Below are 17,563 nucleotides of genomic sequence, written 5' to 3'. Positions count from 1 at the left end.
GCATTTAGGAGGGCCAGAGGGATCCCACATGTCTGCAATTTAAGCCATTGAAGACACCTGGGCACGCTGTCGAAGGCCATGTTGAAGTCGACAATGCAACAATGGAGTGGCATTTTTTAGGCTGATGCTTTCTGCGTCAGTATGACGCAAGTAGGTTTGTTGTGGTTCCTAATTTTGCCCCAAAGCCAGTCTGATTAAAGGGTAAGAGGTGACTGTCTGTGGCCCAAGACAACAGCTCCTTGAGCAACAGCCTCACCTAATATTTGGATTCAACGTGCAAAAGGGCTATAATCCTGTAATTTTTAGGGTCAAATCTCCTACCCACATTAAAGATTGGTTAGATGATAGCTCCATGCCAGGACCATGGAATATGCTGACTAGAGCAACAGTAGGAGAATAGGGGTGCCAGATGTTTGTCCCACAACGCGATGTCCACCGTGTACTGGGCCTGGGGGAGGCCGTTTGGCCTGGGCGCACCATCCAACCAGTTGTTGTTTATAATTTGTGCCGTTCGAGTTATCAGTAATTCAAGTGCCTTTGATGCCTGAAATGGAAGCTTATCCTGCTGATACAGGGTTTTGGTAATGGTTGCAACTTGTGTCTGGGTGGCCGTGTAGGTTAATTGCTCTGGTGTTCCGGGGCGTGTTCTGCCCTACGAGAGCTGCGAGAGAAGGCGGCTGGTACAGGTTTAGCAGATCCTTCTTCATTTTTGGCCAACTTGAAATAATCTGTTAAAAATGATACCCATTCATTTTCACGTATATTAGCACCTCTTGGGCCTTGTGTCCTTCTATTCACAAGAGACCAGAATACCTTTGGATTATTGTTTTTACTTGCGTGGACTTCTTTTAACCAAAACTGGTCAGGGGTTTTTGTTTATCTTGGAATATTGCTTACCTGAGTGCTTTCTGCCATGCTTCCAATTGTTGAATAGCTGTGCATCCCCGAGCGCTTCCTGGCATGTCATATACCCGAGTTACGTAAGGTTTTCAGTTTTCTGGTCTCCGCAGAAGTGAAAAATTGGTTCCTTGTTGTAGTTAATCATGAGGTGGAAAGGAATTTATTGAGTAATTGACTTGAAAATGGCTCCCATGCTGCAGTTGGCACAATATTGACAGGGCTCCAAGCACCTAGCAGGCCTTTGCACTTTACCGTTATAGTTGGGTTAAAGAGTTCACCATTTTAACCTTTTGAGGTTCACTGTATATAATTCTCTTGTTGTAGAATTTGTTGTCACATGCCAGGTGATGGTCACTCTCCCCTCAAGTTACGAGTGTAATTTTCTGTCTGAGAACATTTAGTTATTGCATAAAGTGTAATCTAAGAATGATTGGGTGTGTCCATGTGTTCTTGTCTAGTTTGGGGGTTTATCCAAGGAAACATGGCAGCTCAATATTGTATAACCCAAGCTGCTGAATCGTAGGACCATGTAGTCTCCTAGTTTGCTATATCTGTTGCCGGTGGGCTTTGTTTGATCCATGATCTATTGTTTACCTCCCTGATATATATCGTCAAGCTCTTCTGGGGCATCTTGAAAGAGGTTTATGTTAAACTCGTCTGATATTAAACAGGGTGTGCTTCCATGTTGACTTGATAGGATGCACATGATCTGAATCAGATGTTCCAATTTAGTCCTATTCTACCTCATTTGGTGAGATATATAAATTAATCAGGAGCATTTGTTTGATGGAATTGAGGCTCATGATCCCAATGCAGGTGATCTAGTCTTCTTCCAATGCAAGCTGGTTTATGTTTATGTTTAGCTTGCCGGCAATATAGAAAGACCATCCTTGGGTCTGCCATAATTGTGCAGTCTTAGGTGGGGGACCGGAATTCCAAGTACCATCAAATTGGGATACTTGCCTCTAGTGACGGCTTGCAGAGGGAGTGCTGCGGGCGGCTGGGTTTGGTGGGGGAGGGGCTGGTGGGGGGGTATTGGAGTCGGACATACGACGGGCAGAGTTAAGTAAGTAAATAAATAAATAAAACTATTTACCTTGTGCCAACTCAGTGATGCAGCAAGGGGGGACTGGCATTTGATAGTACCAGCTCCTTTGCTGCTTCTGATGCAAATGTGATTAGTGTCATTTCGGTTATTTGATTGCCTTTAATGGGTATACATTCGATAGATGTTATGTTGTTTGATTTCAGGTTACACAATTCCGGAATGGATTTGAGCAATTTGAGGGTATTTCTTTTGTTTAAGAAGTAATGCTGACCTTGGGTGACGTAATCCTGAGTGAATAACAATTTAGAGAGGAGGCTTGTTGTAGCCAGGACACATCTTGGGGCCGTAAGGGTGCTCTTGGCCTTTTTCTGTGTTTGGTTTGTTTTCGGTTGGATGGTGAGTGGTCGCTGCAGAGAAGGACCGCCTTATTGACGACAGTTTTACACATGTTTGCTGTGTCCGGGTTGTTTACAAGTGTTTTCCGAAGTCTTTCCTTTCCTCCTAGGTTTAATTTGCCTTTGGGTTGGTCTATGACAACCGTTCTCTGTTTTAACTTAGTCTTCCTTACTGGGGTCAGGGGAAGTGTTGGAACTTCAAATACTGGTGCCAGGGGGTTCAGGGCAGAAACTGGCACAAGTTAATAAATTAAAAATGAACGGAGACAAAACCGAATTATTAATATTCGGCAATCAAAAGATGCTCTGGAGCCCAATACACTGGCCTGATGAGATGGGTGACCTCCCGACTGCAGTGCAGTCTGCAAGGAATCTAGGGATAATTATAGATGACAAAATGTCTATGCAGATACACATAGCCAAAACTGCCTCCACATGCTTTCTCATCCTCAGATGGCTCAGAAAAATACTATGGCAACTACCTGATAGGGCACAAAGGACTGTCATCCAGGCCTTAATCATGTCGCGTCTGGACTATGGTAATGTCCTATTTCTGGGAACTACGAATAGAACACTGAACCAACTGCAAGTGGTGCAAAATTCTGCAGCAAGAATGCTCCTTAAGCTCCCAGGGAGAACAAGAATGACTGAACATCTTAAAAACCTACACTGGTTGAGGGTTTCCAGCAGAGTAAAGTTTAAAGCATTATGCTTCATGTACAGAATAAATGCAGGAATAGCACCTAGGTATCTATGTAGAATGGTCAGAAAATACCTCCCCTCGCGAAATCTACGCTCAGCAGGTCAAGCAAAATTTACCGTGCCCAGGGTAAAGAGAGCTCGGCTAGGGGGACGCTCCTTCTCTCACTTAGCACCTGCACTATGGAACTCACTCCCTATCCAACTAAGACTGGAACCCTGCTACCTACGATTCCGTAAGGGAGTGAAAGCTTGGTTATTCGATTTATAAATTACCGCTATACGTTTTACAAGGAAGGCTGATCCAGGGCGCCGGGAAACCCTCAGGGTAGCTGTCGCGCCATATAAATGCAATAAATAAATAAATAAATAAAGTCTATTTCTTGCTCTGCTACGGGCTGAAGTAGTTTCTTTGATGTGGCTTCCCATCTGGGCCTGGAAGATTGCCTGGGCTCGTTGTGGGACATAATGCGGGTAACACGTTGTCTGTCAGCATAACTGCTGGTTTTGGGGATGGTTATTGTAGCAGAGGTAGACTGCTGTTGGCGCTGGCTGTATTTATCGAGCCCGATCGTTGATCGCTTTCATATCTTAAAAGATAATTGCTAATTGTGTTTTGAGTCTCGGCACTGCGCTTGTTATCATTTTTTCATAATCTTTTTCTCCCTTTTGCTCAGCTGTTGTATTTATGGTGAATTGTTTGTTGTACTCTTGTCTTGGCTAGTACACGCAAAATCCCAATTACCCAATGGGAGTGTTGTCTTTAACGTGTTCTGCAAATCTGTCCTTGGTACAATTTGGTCGCTGTTATCTGGGTTATCTTGATGATTAGATCTACACTTCGCAATGGCAAGTTGATCATCGGGCAGTGGGTCAGTCGCTGGGGTGACTATTTGCAGGGTAGGTGTAGTCACACCAGGGTTCATATTGCCTGTGTTGATTCGTTGTTTCACATTGTGCTCTTTGGGGACTGTTGACGCTGCTGAGGCCTTTGTATGGGAATGCTGGTACTGAGGTGGGTCCTGACTAGATGCTGATAATTTCTTAATTTCTGTAGTAGGAAACTAAGGTAGAGAGAACAGTTATTGGGGAACAGCAACATACTGCTTGTACTAGTTTGGCGTTGGATTGTGCTTTTGTGATCAGTTTTTTAAGAGCTTCCATTTTGTGGTCAATCCCTGTAGTGTACACAGCAAGTCTATTTAGAAGGTCGACTTGGAGGTCAAGTTTGTCTGAATTATAGTTTAGCGAAGTTACTGTGGACTAGAGTGTTTGCAAAAGTTGTGGCCAAAGTGGATTGGGTTCAGTTGAAGCATGGTCGAGGCCTTCATGTGGGTTCTGGATCATATTAAAGTCAGCATGAAAGAAGGATGGATCCAGTGGAGAGCGGTCATTATGCTCACAGTGCATTGTTTCGGAGTTGTCGTAACTAACAGGGTCTGAAGGAGTCATTGGGATCAGTAATTTGATGTTACCTGCTGAGGACCTGATCCATTGCGCTGCTTGGGGGCAGGGATATTCTTGCTGCCAGCTAGTTCAATAGTATTAGTTTGCATATTGAATACATGACACAGGGATGACTTCAAAATGGAATGAGATTCCTCGCTCAATATGGTGATACTCACATACATTTAACTGGAAGATTTAAAAAATAACCTTCAGTGCCTATCAAAATTTTATTATTTTAAAAAGTATGAAACAACACAAAAAATGGGCATCCTGTGAAGACAGACGTTGGAAATAGAATTTGTCCTGTTTTGAAGCTAAATGTATGAACATTCTGCTATTACACACGCCTGTGTAATTGTGAGTAATTTGGAGAGAAAAGCCTACTCAAAAGCACAAGAACAGCTGTTGTCTACCGCTGTTACTCTTTGGCTGCATTTAATACTGCAAGGGTGCATTTTGCTCTAAGAACATCATGCTAAACACAGGGATATGCTCCTTGCGTAATCCGGTGTAATTTTGCTGTAAATTATCTGTAAATGCACTACAGCAAATCACGAAGCTTACAACCACCCCTTCTTAGAACAGATGGTGCTGGATTTAGATAAGGAACTCTTTTTATCCTTTTCATTCAGTCCCTTAGAAATATATTATGCCTCAAAGGATTAAAAACCAATACTGTCTCTCACATTCTTTCAATCATTCAATTTCATATCCGCATTAAAACCTAAATGCTCATTTACTTCAGACTGCTCCACAGAGAAAGCTTTAAATTAAACACCTCCTATTCCAACAAAATTGCTTTCATGTGTGCCACACTTATCTCACAAGACTGAGGAAGATATTTTTGTATTTATGGAAGACGTGTCTTCATTTTAGCTTCCTGGGCACCTTACGATACTATGAGAAATCATGACAGAAAACCATTTTCTCTCAAACATGATTCATCAAATCCCAGCTGATGTTCAACATTTTTCACTGGGTAAAATCACCTAGAATTCACCTCAAATCCTAAACTTAGGGCCTTATTATGAGTATGGTGGCCCTTAGACCACCACTCTTGCAGTGGAGGTCCGACCACCACCACCCTGGCGGTCCAGATAGCATATTACAATAACTACTGCCATTGCCAAGATCCGGGATTCCACAGCGGAGTGGAAAGCATTCAGGAATCCCAGCAGTGCTGGCCTGCCAATCAGAATCGGACCTGCCATTCCTCCAAGCATTTCACGGCGGGCAGCCGCCATGAAATGCTTGCAGGAAAGGCATGGGCAGTTGCACCATCAGGGCCCCATGGCTAACTTGCCCATGAGGTTGCATGTGGGGGTGCATGATGGGCCCCCCCAAAAGTGCACAGTTGTGCGTGCACTGTATGGAATGCATGGCATGGTGCATGCCACACTGTGCATGAACATGCTGTAGGCGCTGTCATAGCGACGGTATGCTATTTAGCGCCCCACCGCCAGCCATGGATTCAACTCTTAATCCGGAGGGGGGGGGGGGTTCACAATGAGCATGGGGGTCTTCCTGAGACCGCCAAGATCACTGTGACGGTCCTACAGGAAGACCGCTAAACTTTGAATGAGTGCAATGGTATGGTACCAGCAACAAATGATTTATACTGCGACTGAAATCTGTTATCACCCTTTATATTTGTAACTACTTGTGACCCTCGAAGACAGGCTTTCACTACAATGCATTTCAAAGGACAAAATGAAAGCGCAATATCACCCAAAAAAGAAATGCAATAGGAATGTTTCTTATAAACCTACACCAAAGTAGTCCCATGAAAAACAAGCCATCTAGCCACATTTTGAGGGTATGATTTATTTGTTATTAATGCCTATTCATGGCCCTTGGATATTGAGAGAACTTTAAACTTCAGGCAATAAAGACAGCTGCAGGCAAAAAAGGCAGTTCTAGAGGCAACAAAGTGGTAGACAGATGCAGGTGCACCCATGAAAGTAGGAGTCCATCCTGGCAAGGGTTACTAGTGAGAATGTCCCTTAAGCTGGAAAGAAACTTCGGGAATGTGGAGGGAAGAATGGGTTCCTGTTCTGGAAGTGTGGATATCCCATAGTGCCTTCACGGTAAGGTAGAGGGCAGGCGAGTGTTAGCCCACCCTGACAGTACAAATACACCCTGACTTACCTGGGTATATAACTGGGGCCTCATTTATGAGAAATGACGCATCGCTGCGTGAAAGCAGCGATGCGTCACTTCTCAGTGCGCACTCCTTGCGACATTCCTGATGCATCATATTTAATGTATGACGCATCATGTCGCAAGGAGTTACAGATACGTCAGTATTTCTGACGTATCTGTAAGCGCAAAAGTCACGCATTGCTGGAGTGTGTCACAAAAGTGACGCAACTCCAGCAATGTGTCCTTTCACATGGGGCAAGCCCCATGCGAAAGGGCCTGCGTCAGTCTTACGCCTGCTGTGAGGCAGGCGCAAGATTTTGACGCAACAGCGTCCTAAAAGTGACGCAGTGAAATCTCATATATTTCACGGCGTCACTATTACGAGGTTTTTTGCGGGGGAACGTCCCCTCTGCATACATTATACCTGGCGCAGGTATAATGTAGCGCAGGGGTTTACAAAGTGACGCATCTGCTTAGATGCGTCACTTTATAAATATGGTGCAACAAGGCACATTTTTTACTCCACTGGTGCGTCACAAAAAGTGACGCACCGGCAGCGTAAAAGTGACGCAAGGGCTCATAAATGAGCCCCCTGGTACTTTACCTTGAATAGATGCTAATACTGATGTCTACATTCTGTGTTTTTTTTCCAGCTGAATGGTTTGTTAATCAACCTGCCCTACAGTGCTGATAATGGCAAGCTCTCAATTTATAAGCAAGGATATCAATGTTACGTGCAAACCAGCTTTGGTCTACTTGTCACCTACGACTGGCAGTCCTACGTTTCAGTAAAAATCCCAAGCACATACGCGGGTGCCGTGTGCGGTCTCTGTGGTGACTTCGACGGAGACAAAAGCAAGGAGCTGACCACGAGGGACAACATCTTAACAGCAGATGCAACCGCCTTTGCTAAGAGCTGGGTGGTCAGGGAAGTCCCCGGCTGCTCCCAAGCTGACAAGGCTGACTGTCCTGATCTGCCATCGATGGAGAAAGAGCAGAGAGAGAAGAAAAAAGACTGCTTTGTCCTGGTGGATCCTGCTGGCCCATTCCGGGACTGCCGTGCTGTCGTTGACCCAGAGGGCGCCTTCAAAGACTGTGTGTATGACGCTTGCTTCTACAAAGGGCGCCAGGACATCATATGCCAGGTCATCGCTAGCTATGCTGCTGCTTGCCAGGATGCTGGGATTAAAGTGTACGCTTGGAGGACTGCCAAGTTTTGCAGTGAGTATATTCACAATTTAAAGAAAGGCAGTTTATATAACCTTTCGAAGATAGACACTGGATTAGAGTAAAATGCTGTTAATGTACTGGGTGAGAATGCACATAAATACACATTTCTGCAAACAAACAATTGCACCGCATAAAACTGCAAATCAGTCTTTCCAAATCAGTCTACTCCAAATCCGACTGGACCATCATTCATGATTTTGCTGAAGGATTAACAGATTTCGAATGTATCAATTACTATCCACATTTCAGAAATATATATTGCAAGACATCTTAGAGTGTTGTCTTTACATCCCGCTGCCTAGGGAATTGCAGTAATCGCAACTTCCTGTCCTGGAGAGTGCATAATGACAGCAACATTGTGAGCTAGGTGGGAAAGGTCGAGTTAACAAAAATGCTTAGATTTTAACAAGCATTGCTGCAGCGAGAGTGGATACACCACACAGACTACCCCTTGTAAAGGAGGCAGAGTTGACATCTCACTTGGCTTAATTCGGCCAAATATATCTTTTTTGTTATTTACTTTGAGTATTGTTCATGTGTGGATGATTTCTCTTGTTCTGAATAAGCCCATCTAACCAATGTTGCTGTGTAATTTGAAGTTAATGTAACCTGCTGTCACTCTTGTTTTCTATTTAAGATATGAATATAATTCAAGTAGTGCAAATACACAGAATATAGTACAATGTGCACAAAAACATTTACTGGTAGACTAAACTAAATAACGTAATTAAATCATTACTCTAATCTTGAAATTGCTCTTTACACTTTGCTATTGCCAATGTTAACCATCACAAACATTCCACTAAAAAATAAGCGCATTAATATTAATCTAACACACAACAATTATTCATTTCCATAATTGACTCTTTCCAAAATCCCAACCTTGTTGCACAGAGCAGACGAGGGCTAATAACATTAGACTAAAGAGAGTAATTTAGGTCATCCAAAGTGTTGCACTGAAGACGTTTAGTGTCAGTGGCACATTCAGGAAAAGGACTGCTGTATCCAGTGTCTTCAGATGTAGTCGAGCTAAGTAATGATTTCTTTAGAACACATGGGGCTTCATTTATGGGGTTTTGACGTGGGCAGCATGTCATGCTGCGCTGCCCTATGTCAAAGTGAAAGGGCAGGAATGCACCCTATTTATCCAATACACTGCATTCCTGTCCTGTCCCCCAGATCCGGCACCATTTCAGCAGCCTATCGCCTATACAGGCACCCTTGCATCACAGTGCAAAGGTGCCTGTATTGTCAGCAGGATTGGTTTTGTGCAGGAAGGGGTTCCTTCCTGCACAGAAACAATCCTAAGAAGCGAAATGTAGCACAGAGGATTTATAGAGGAGAAATAACGTTATTTCTCCTCCTTATGCCTCACCTCAGGAAGTGGAAGTCATTTACCCAGGTTTGCATGGGGTTGTAAATCTGGATACGCGTCAAAATCTATGATTGTCGCATGGGAACAACAAACGCAATGCCCATGAAACGCCTCTTGAGTGCAGAGTAAGGCAACGCAGCAATTTGCGCTGCCTTGCTTTACTCCATATCTATGAGGCCATCCAAATTCAAGCACAGTGGCTTTGTGAGGTCTCATAGATATGATATCAAGGTTTGCGCACTGGAGCGCCCCAGAATGGGACACTCAGCCAGCGCATGGGGCTCATAAAGATGTCCATAGTCACTGGTCCATGTTTAAGGTTGAATGAAGGATGGTGGTGATTACAGGAACAATATGTGCAGACAAAAGTTCCAAAGTCAAGATTCTAAGGAGTCAAATCACCTACCACCCAGTGCTTAATTTGAGCCATTGGTTGTCAGTAGGGGGCACCAGCACTTTGTGGACCTGCACTTATTTAACCACATCACATATTTATCACGTGCAGGAGAGGGAAAACAATCCAAAGGGTAAGATAGAGGAAGCAAAAGACAGAAAATCTGTCACAAAGAGAGACAGTAGAAACCTATTAGTGTGGGATAAAGGAGCAGGAGGTGTCTGGTAGTGGATTACAAACTACCAGCCATGGTATTCTGCACCCTTAACTTTAATTGGATTTGCAGCTAGCTTCTGAGCAGACCCTTGGGCACCAGCACTCTTTGTTTCACAAATTAGGAACTGCTCTCACCTACCACCAAAGGTGGAGCATTGAACATTTCAATTTGGAAGATTAAAGGTATATCAGAAGGTCTTATTTTGAAAGTAATCCAAAAACAGGATTGGATTTATGCAGTTCACATTGGAACTTAAACAGAATCTTGCAGCCAGTGAAAGGCCCTTCCGATTTTAGTAAGAGCTGGCATTTTCTATACATTTGTGTGCTGTGATCACCCTTTTCTGTATACAGAGACTGGAGAGAGGGGCAGCTGTCTATCAAGTCTGTGGGTACTACCAGCAGGATTACCTCTGGTTTACTGTTATTAAACTTGAACCACTTGTGGTTCATCCAGGGTTCCATATCTTTAAAACTAGATAGAAAACTGAGGACTTTTACTGAATGTTTTCATAATCTTCATAAGAATGGTATATCACATGATGCTTAGATAGGCAATTTATCTGTAAGCTCTTTATGTAGATTTTGAAAATGCAGGGGGGAGCTACAACAAGCAAGTATGTGTGTTAAGGACATAAGAGACCAGAACAGAGAAAATAACGCGGGCTCTGTGTTTAATGTACACAAAATTGCTTAACAGAAGCAATAGTGCTTCGTTTGGGTTTCCATCAATGGAGCAAGGATAGCAAACACTTTTCTTTTCCATGTAACACAATTAGCACAGAACATGTATTGTTTGTTGGCTTGTTTTTCTAGATCACTGAGACTCAACCATACATTTTTCTTAAAATTAGGAAAAAGCTTAACTTGTTAAGCCATGTGTGAACTATCCAGACTCATGTGCATCACACTTCAGACACAACCATAGAGAAATGTAATAAAGAAAGCACATAGAGTTGACACTGTTTCAAGAGCATATCTTTGCTAATGGGTTCTTTGCTCTCTCTTTATTTCAGGCTCATCCTGTGGAGCTAATAGTCAATATGAACCATGTCCTAGTGGCTGCCCCGCCACCTGCTACAGCTTCACTCGCTCAGTGGAATGCAATGCGAACTGCAAGGAAGGCTGTGTTTGTGACACAGGTTTTGTACTCAGCGGTAGCCAGTGTGCTCCCATCTCCCAGTGTGGGTGTGAATACAACGGCATCTACTACAAGCTTGGAGAGGTCTTCTACCCCAATGGCCTGTGTTCTAGTCAGTGCACCTGTATGGGAGGCGGACTCATAGATTGCAAAGCATTTTCTTGCAAAGCCAATGAGGAGTGTAAGATAATCAATGGCATCCTGAAGTGTCAGCCCATTGGTTCGGCCCAGTGCTGGGCAGCAGGGGATCCTCATTGTCGCACTTTCGATGGGCTGCCCTTTGATTTTCAAGGTACCTGCACATACACACTGTCAAGAACCATCTCCCTTATAAATGCGCTCGTCCCCTTCACCATCAGTGTGGAGAATGAAAAGTATGGAAATGGGAAAGTGTCGGTGACTAAGATGGTAATGGTTGACGTCTATGGATACAACATTATGCTCCTGCAGAACAAGAAAGGAGTTGTCAGGGTAAGCCAAGGTCATGATCTGAAAATGCGTCAGTTGTTGCAAAGTTCTAAACTAAACCTAACTAAGTCAGTCATTCATATCATTTAACCCTGTTGCTGACATTCATTGTGATCTGCAAGTTCTGCATTAGGTCAAGTTGGATAGTACCAATAAACTGGTAACATTAGCACATTTAAAGGCATTCAGTGCTATATATAAGCAATTTATTATACCTCATAGTCCAATATCCATGGAGTTGAAACACGCAACTGCCCCGTCCCTCCACAAGTTTGACCTCCACAGGCTATTGACACTTGCACTTAAATATTGATCTTTTACACTGACTTGAAAAACTACTGGAGTTTTATCAATATTTAAATTCCATGCATTTATTTACTTATTTGGCTCACAATGCACACAAATGATGACATAATCACTTGACAGCACAAGTAGGGAAGGCTAGAACAGCAGGATCTATGTGGAACAGAGATTGGGGATTAATAATCGAGAAGACCCTGGGGATAAAAAAGTTTACTAGGAGAAGAAGAAGATTCTGTCTCTCAAACAGGAAGGGTGAGTGGTTTAGAAAGACGCTGCTTGTGGATTGCTCGGTAAGTGTGTGTGTGTATGTGGGTATGCGTGTGTCTATGGACTATTTCAGTCATTACACTACTGAAATGTTATTGCTCAAACACTGCTAGGAAAATAAACATGAACAAACATCTCTCAGAACACACTTTATATTGGCCCAGCTATGGACACTGGGGTAATGGTGAACTTTACAATCACATTACCATAGTGAGCTTAATTTTGTATTGTAACACTCTCAACATAGAGGGGAATATTTATCATGCAGTTGCATCGCCCTTGCCCCACACAATGGAGCTCAAGGGCAACACAACTACTAAGTAAAATTTAGGAAGCCACGCAAGGCCACCTGGCTTGGCCCTGCATGGCCTGATAAATCTAAGTTACTCTGCCTCAGGGAGCCATTCCATGAGTGGAATGTGGTTTTTCCCATGCATCTGCCCATGGATTTTGACGCATTCCCTTTTTTTACCATTACTGGTATACCTGGATATGCATCAAAATGCTACTCCTCCCCAGGTGAGATGAGACGAGGAGAAATCTCTTTATTTCTCCTCATTCTGCATCACACATAGAAAGAGGAAAATGCCTCAGAAGATTGTTGTTGTGCAGGAAAGTGTCCCTTCCTGCACAAAAACAATCCTGCTTACAATTCAGGCATCCTTGCACCATGTGCATTGGTAGTCAAAAGTGTGCCAGTGCATGGAAACGACATGAATGTGCTGTATAATGTTAAGTACGTTGTATTCCTTCCCTTTCGTGCAGTGCATCCAGGTAGCTGGCTGCCCTCTCACGAATCCTTGATCAATATGTTTAGAATCTTTGTCTTTTGCCTGTAATTGAACTAAAACTAAAACGGAATCAAAAGCAATGAACATTGTCCCGTGGTAATTGTAAATAACTTAGACATAACAGATATTTCAGCAAAATGTTTACAGTGGGCGTGCTTTTGATGTACTGCAATTTTCCTCACTAACAATTGAGATGACAAGCAATCTCAAGTGTAATAATACGTGAGCCAATAACGTCACATTTTACTTTTTGACAGGTGAACGGAATCAACAATAACCTCCCACTGACCTTGAAGGAAGGACAAATTCAAGTCTATCAGCAAGGGATCCGAATCATTGTGCAAACCGACTTCGGCCTAGTGGTCAGCTATGACCTGGTTTACCATGTTGTGGTCACTGTCCCTGGCAACTAAAAAGGCCAACTCGAAGGCTTGTGCGGTAATTATAATGGGGACACCAGTGATGAGTTCATGCTGCCCGACAAGACTCTGGCTCCAGATGCCACCAAGTTTGGCACCGGATGGAGAATCAATATTGCTGGTGTGAGCTGCAATGAAGGCTGTGGCGGAAGTGGCAATGCCTGCCCTGTCTGTCCGAATTCACAGATGAATGACTTCAAGCAGGTCAACTACTGCGGCTTCTTGAAGAAAGCCGGCGGTCCTCTAAGCGCCTGCTACGCCATCATCATCACGGATTTATACTACAACAACTGCCTCTTTGACCTATGTGCGGGCAATGGCGATCAGAACATCCTGTGCCACAGCATCCAAAGTTATGTGGCTGCATGCCAGGCTGCTGGCGTCACTATCCAGGCCTGGAGAAGTGGTTCCTTCTGCCGTAAGTATACCTAAACACCATTTATTTCAATCTGTTTCCATGTCTTACTGTCCATGACCTATAAGCCTATGTCACTTTCATAACATTCTCTCCTTTCTATAGCTGCCTCCTTCTTGCCTCCTCTCTCTCTTAATCTACCTCTTTCCTTCGTTCTTACACTCCCTCACTGTGTCTCTAACTGACTTATGTTCCATCCTTATACTGTAACATACTCTATTCGTAGTAGGCATAGGCCCTTCCCCAACATAACTGATGTCTTAATTTCCTCACTATTCAAGTAATCTTTTGTTGTGCATGGCTCTAGTAGAGAGCCTCAATCGTTAATTTCAGTTTCTGACTCTCATAATCCACTGCTATGACAGAGCAACAGATGATAACTAAACTGTTTACCCACCGATGTCTTATGGCCTTCCAGACTGAAAGCAGAAAGCACGGCTGCAACGGGGGAGGAAGACATGATTTTTGGAGGAGTAAATACCAAATAATTTCTGCCATGATCTTCCTGTATAAGGAGCAAATTAAACCAGTGTATAATCATCCAGATTTAGCACCTCCTGCAAAATCAGAGGGTTTCCTCTAGAGCACTTCAGTACTTGCTCTTTATCTTCATTACAATATAATTTCTTTGTCTCCACCCCTTCACCACATATATCATTTCTGTGTCTCCTAACATCACCAAATGCTGCTAGTTGACACAGGTGGTAGGTCAGCTGTATAGGGACACCAGAAGAGTCTGGGATGTCAGAAGGGGAATCTCACGCTCTTTGATGGCCCAGGACTCATTTGTTGTGCCTCCTGTATTTATGGATTTTATAGTATAACAGCTCTGTTCATTAATGACGAGAAAGCTATAACAGCTAACATCACTAGTGGGCTTCAATGCTGGATCTGCCGGCCATTTTCTTTCCCTCCAGGACGTTTGCATCATACTTTTAAGCAGGCCTTCATTCTATGAAAGGCCTGGCTTCAGAATGTTGACCCGGGCCCCACAACAAATTCTTTTATATTCGCTGAGATATAACATTTTCTGCTTCTATCTTTCTGCTAGGGGTAGGGTTCTTGATTTTCACATAGGAGGCCCGCTTGCAAGGTACACTGAGTGAAATGGCACCCAATGTTTAAAATCACCCAGTCTCTCCAAATCTCTATTGACAATTGGAATGAGTATGAATGAATGCCTGGAATTTATAAAACAGCCACCCAGCAAGAGCGTCCAGGCACTACCCAAAAATCTAAGCCATATTTCAGGCTCTTAAATGTCAGTGAACAGACATGTTTTGAGTTGCTTCCTAAAAAGACTCTAATTTAATGGAAGAGAGAAGGGATAGGAGCATTTTCTATGCTTTTGCTGCCACATAGTTGAAAAACAAGTCACCCCTTCTAACCTCTTTGAAATTGGGGATGTGGAGGAGGTTTAATTGGAGGATCTCAAGCATCTGTAGGTGTATAGTTAAAATCTAGCTGTGATATATTTCGGGCCTAACCCATAGAAAGCCCTGTGAAAACAATCAGATGTTTGCCCCTGGGGGCCAGTGCAGTTGCTTCAAGTGAACTTTCATGTGCATGAAAGCTCCATTAGGCCAGCTGCGTTCTGTCCCGTCTGTAGGCCGATGATAGGATAATTTGGTTGGGCAAGGTAGAAGCTGTTTGCAAAGTCAATCAATCAATCCATGAGGTAATGAGAACATGCGCTACTGACTTTCGAGGCGGTAGAAGATCTCTGCATTGAAAAACGGATGCCTAAGACTGAAACAATTTGTGGACACAAAGAAAGTTCAGGGTTACATTTTACTCCTAGATGTCTGCAGTATTTTATTGCTGTAGATGAGAAGGGAGTTTCTCTGGCCATCAGTAATTGGCAGAAAAGTTATTGATCTTCCCATATCAGAGTAATTTCGTCTTTTGCCTCTATGTCACTCCTGTGTTGTCTCTCCTTGTCATATACCTGAAAGGGCGAGATTTTGATCGATACCTTATATCTATTGATCCAAACCTCGATCTGGTCGACTGAACCTTTGTTGCCTGTCTTGGAAGAAAACAGTACACCTATCTGCAAGTTAGTTCACCCAATAAAGGACTTTACTCTCAAAGATCACGGACAACTTCTAGGTTTCAAAAGTTTATTGTAAAGATATAATGAGCTGCAAATACAGACATCTCAGAATGAGATTCACGAGATACACAGGTCCAATTACATACATGTGCTCTCGAAAAGCCCTCAGACGAGCAACAGAAATCACTAACACAAGTTCTAAAAATAATAAAGCTATAAGCATAGACGCATATCGCTCCTTCATTTAGATTGGAGGAAAACAAACACAGGTTAGGCGTCCCTACCCTGTTCTAGATGGTATCCCTACTTAACCAAATCCCAACCTAACAAAGGTGTCAGCAGTGAATGACCCCCAAGGGAAGTCACCCACTCTAAGTCTCTTGGTGAAAACCTAAAGTTCTCCAGTCATGACCCCTCTCTGCCTACCCATCCGCTCTCTAAAGGGTCCTCAGGTCTCTGCTCTAACTCCACCCAGGGGTGCTGTCCCTAATACAAAACAGTCAACAACATTTGAGACGCCCCTTGCGAAACGCCTCTCACGTGGTGCAACTTCAGGCTTTTTCCATGATGCTTTGTATTGGGCCTCAGACGTTAGAGTTGACCTTGCTTCTCAGACTCTTCTCCGGCCCGCTGATACCCCTTAAACATTCCAGAACCCTCCTCCATGTCTGGGCCGTCCACTGAACAGACCTCTATTCATTCACTTATAATTGGATCCCCCCTTTCCTGTTGCAGACAGATATCTGCCGCCAAGAACCCAACTCTCATAGACTTCTAAAAAGGCTTGCAACATTTCTCAGCCCAGACATGTACGTGTAAATCAATGCTAAAACATTTCAGGCCTACAATATTTCTCATTATGATTATAGCATTCAACTTCTTCATTTAATTAAAGCATGTTAAAACTCTTATTCTATTATTCAATAAACATTACTATAAATCATGGCCCATTAATGCAATGACCAAAAACGTTAAAACAATCTGTGTCGTGAAAAGAAACACCTTCCCTTTTAGCTCCAGCTCTGGCCCTGAGGCCTACCACGTTCTGCTCTTAACCACATACCACCTTATGTTTTAGCAGCTTCACGACATGGATTCAAAAATAATCACATCTAATAAAGTCATATAATGTCACATATTTCTGTATTAGTTCCACTTCTACTTAAATCTCTATATTAGCTATACATTCAGAATATATTTGCAAATACTATTAGCACTCATGGCATTTCTCTTCATGATTTGTGCTTACTACAGGTAAGTGTGATGTACTCATATATTTAAATCAGTTTGCGCTCTCTCAGTTCCCCCCTTTGATGACCTCTCGGGGTCATCACTAACATTTAAACTGCCGTTATTGCTGGCATTCTCTGCGCTTCCAGAGCTCTCAGGCTCCTGTACTGATTATCTTGTATGGCAGCCAATCTCTGCAACTGTTCTCTTTGGGCCCTTTCTGACCTTCTTGCTCTGTACCATTTGAATACCCTCACCAATCCCCACAATATTATCCCACAGATCAATATTATGATGATAGGCTTTAGGATATACCAAATAAAGCTTTTGCCTAAGGTGGAAAACCACCCTCCAACTGTACTCATTCCGTGGCCCACCTTTTCCCAGACATTTTCTCTACTCAAGTCTTCGATTTCCTTGTGTATATTAGTTATGTTCTTAATAACCTTCTCAAGGGGCTTCGAAAGGTCTGGAATGTAAGTGCAACATTCCTGGACCTTCAAAGCCTTACAGACTCCGCCCTCTTTTGCTAATAAGACATCTAATGCAAGCCGATTTTGAAGAACCATAGCCCTTATCGATTGCATCTCTCCTTCTACCAGCATTAAGGACTGAGCAGTGCTGG

The 17,563-nt window shown here is 43.2% G+C and overlaps 1 pseudogene; it reads left to right on the top strand.

The window, feature by feature from the left end:
- LOC144769647 (IgGFc-binding protein-like) overlaps nucleotides 1-17,563 on the top strand; it is a 1,000,379-nt pseudogene that overhangs the window by 253,425 nt on the left and 729,391 nt on the right.

This window comes from Lissotriton helveticus, chromosome 7, assembly GCF_964261635.1.
Source record: "Lissotriton helveticus chromosome 7, aLisHel1.1, whole genome shotgun sequence".
NCBI classification, from domain to species: domain Eukaryota; kingdom Metazoa; phylum Chordata; class Amphibia; order Caudata; family Salamandridae; genus Lissotriton; species Lissotriton helveticus.
The sequence above is the reverse complement of the archived record's forward strand: the minus strand, read 5'-3'. Positions and strand labels throughout refer to the sequence as shown.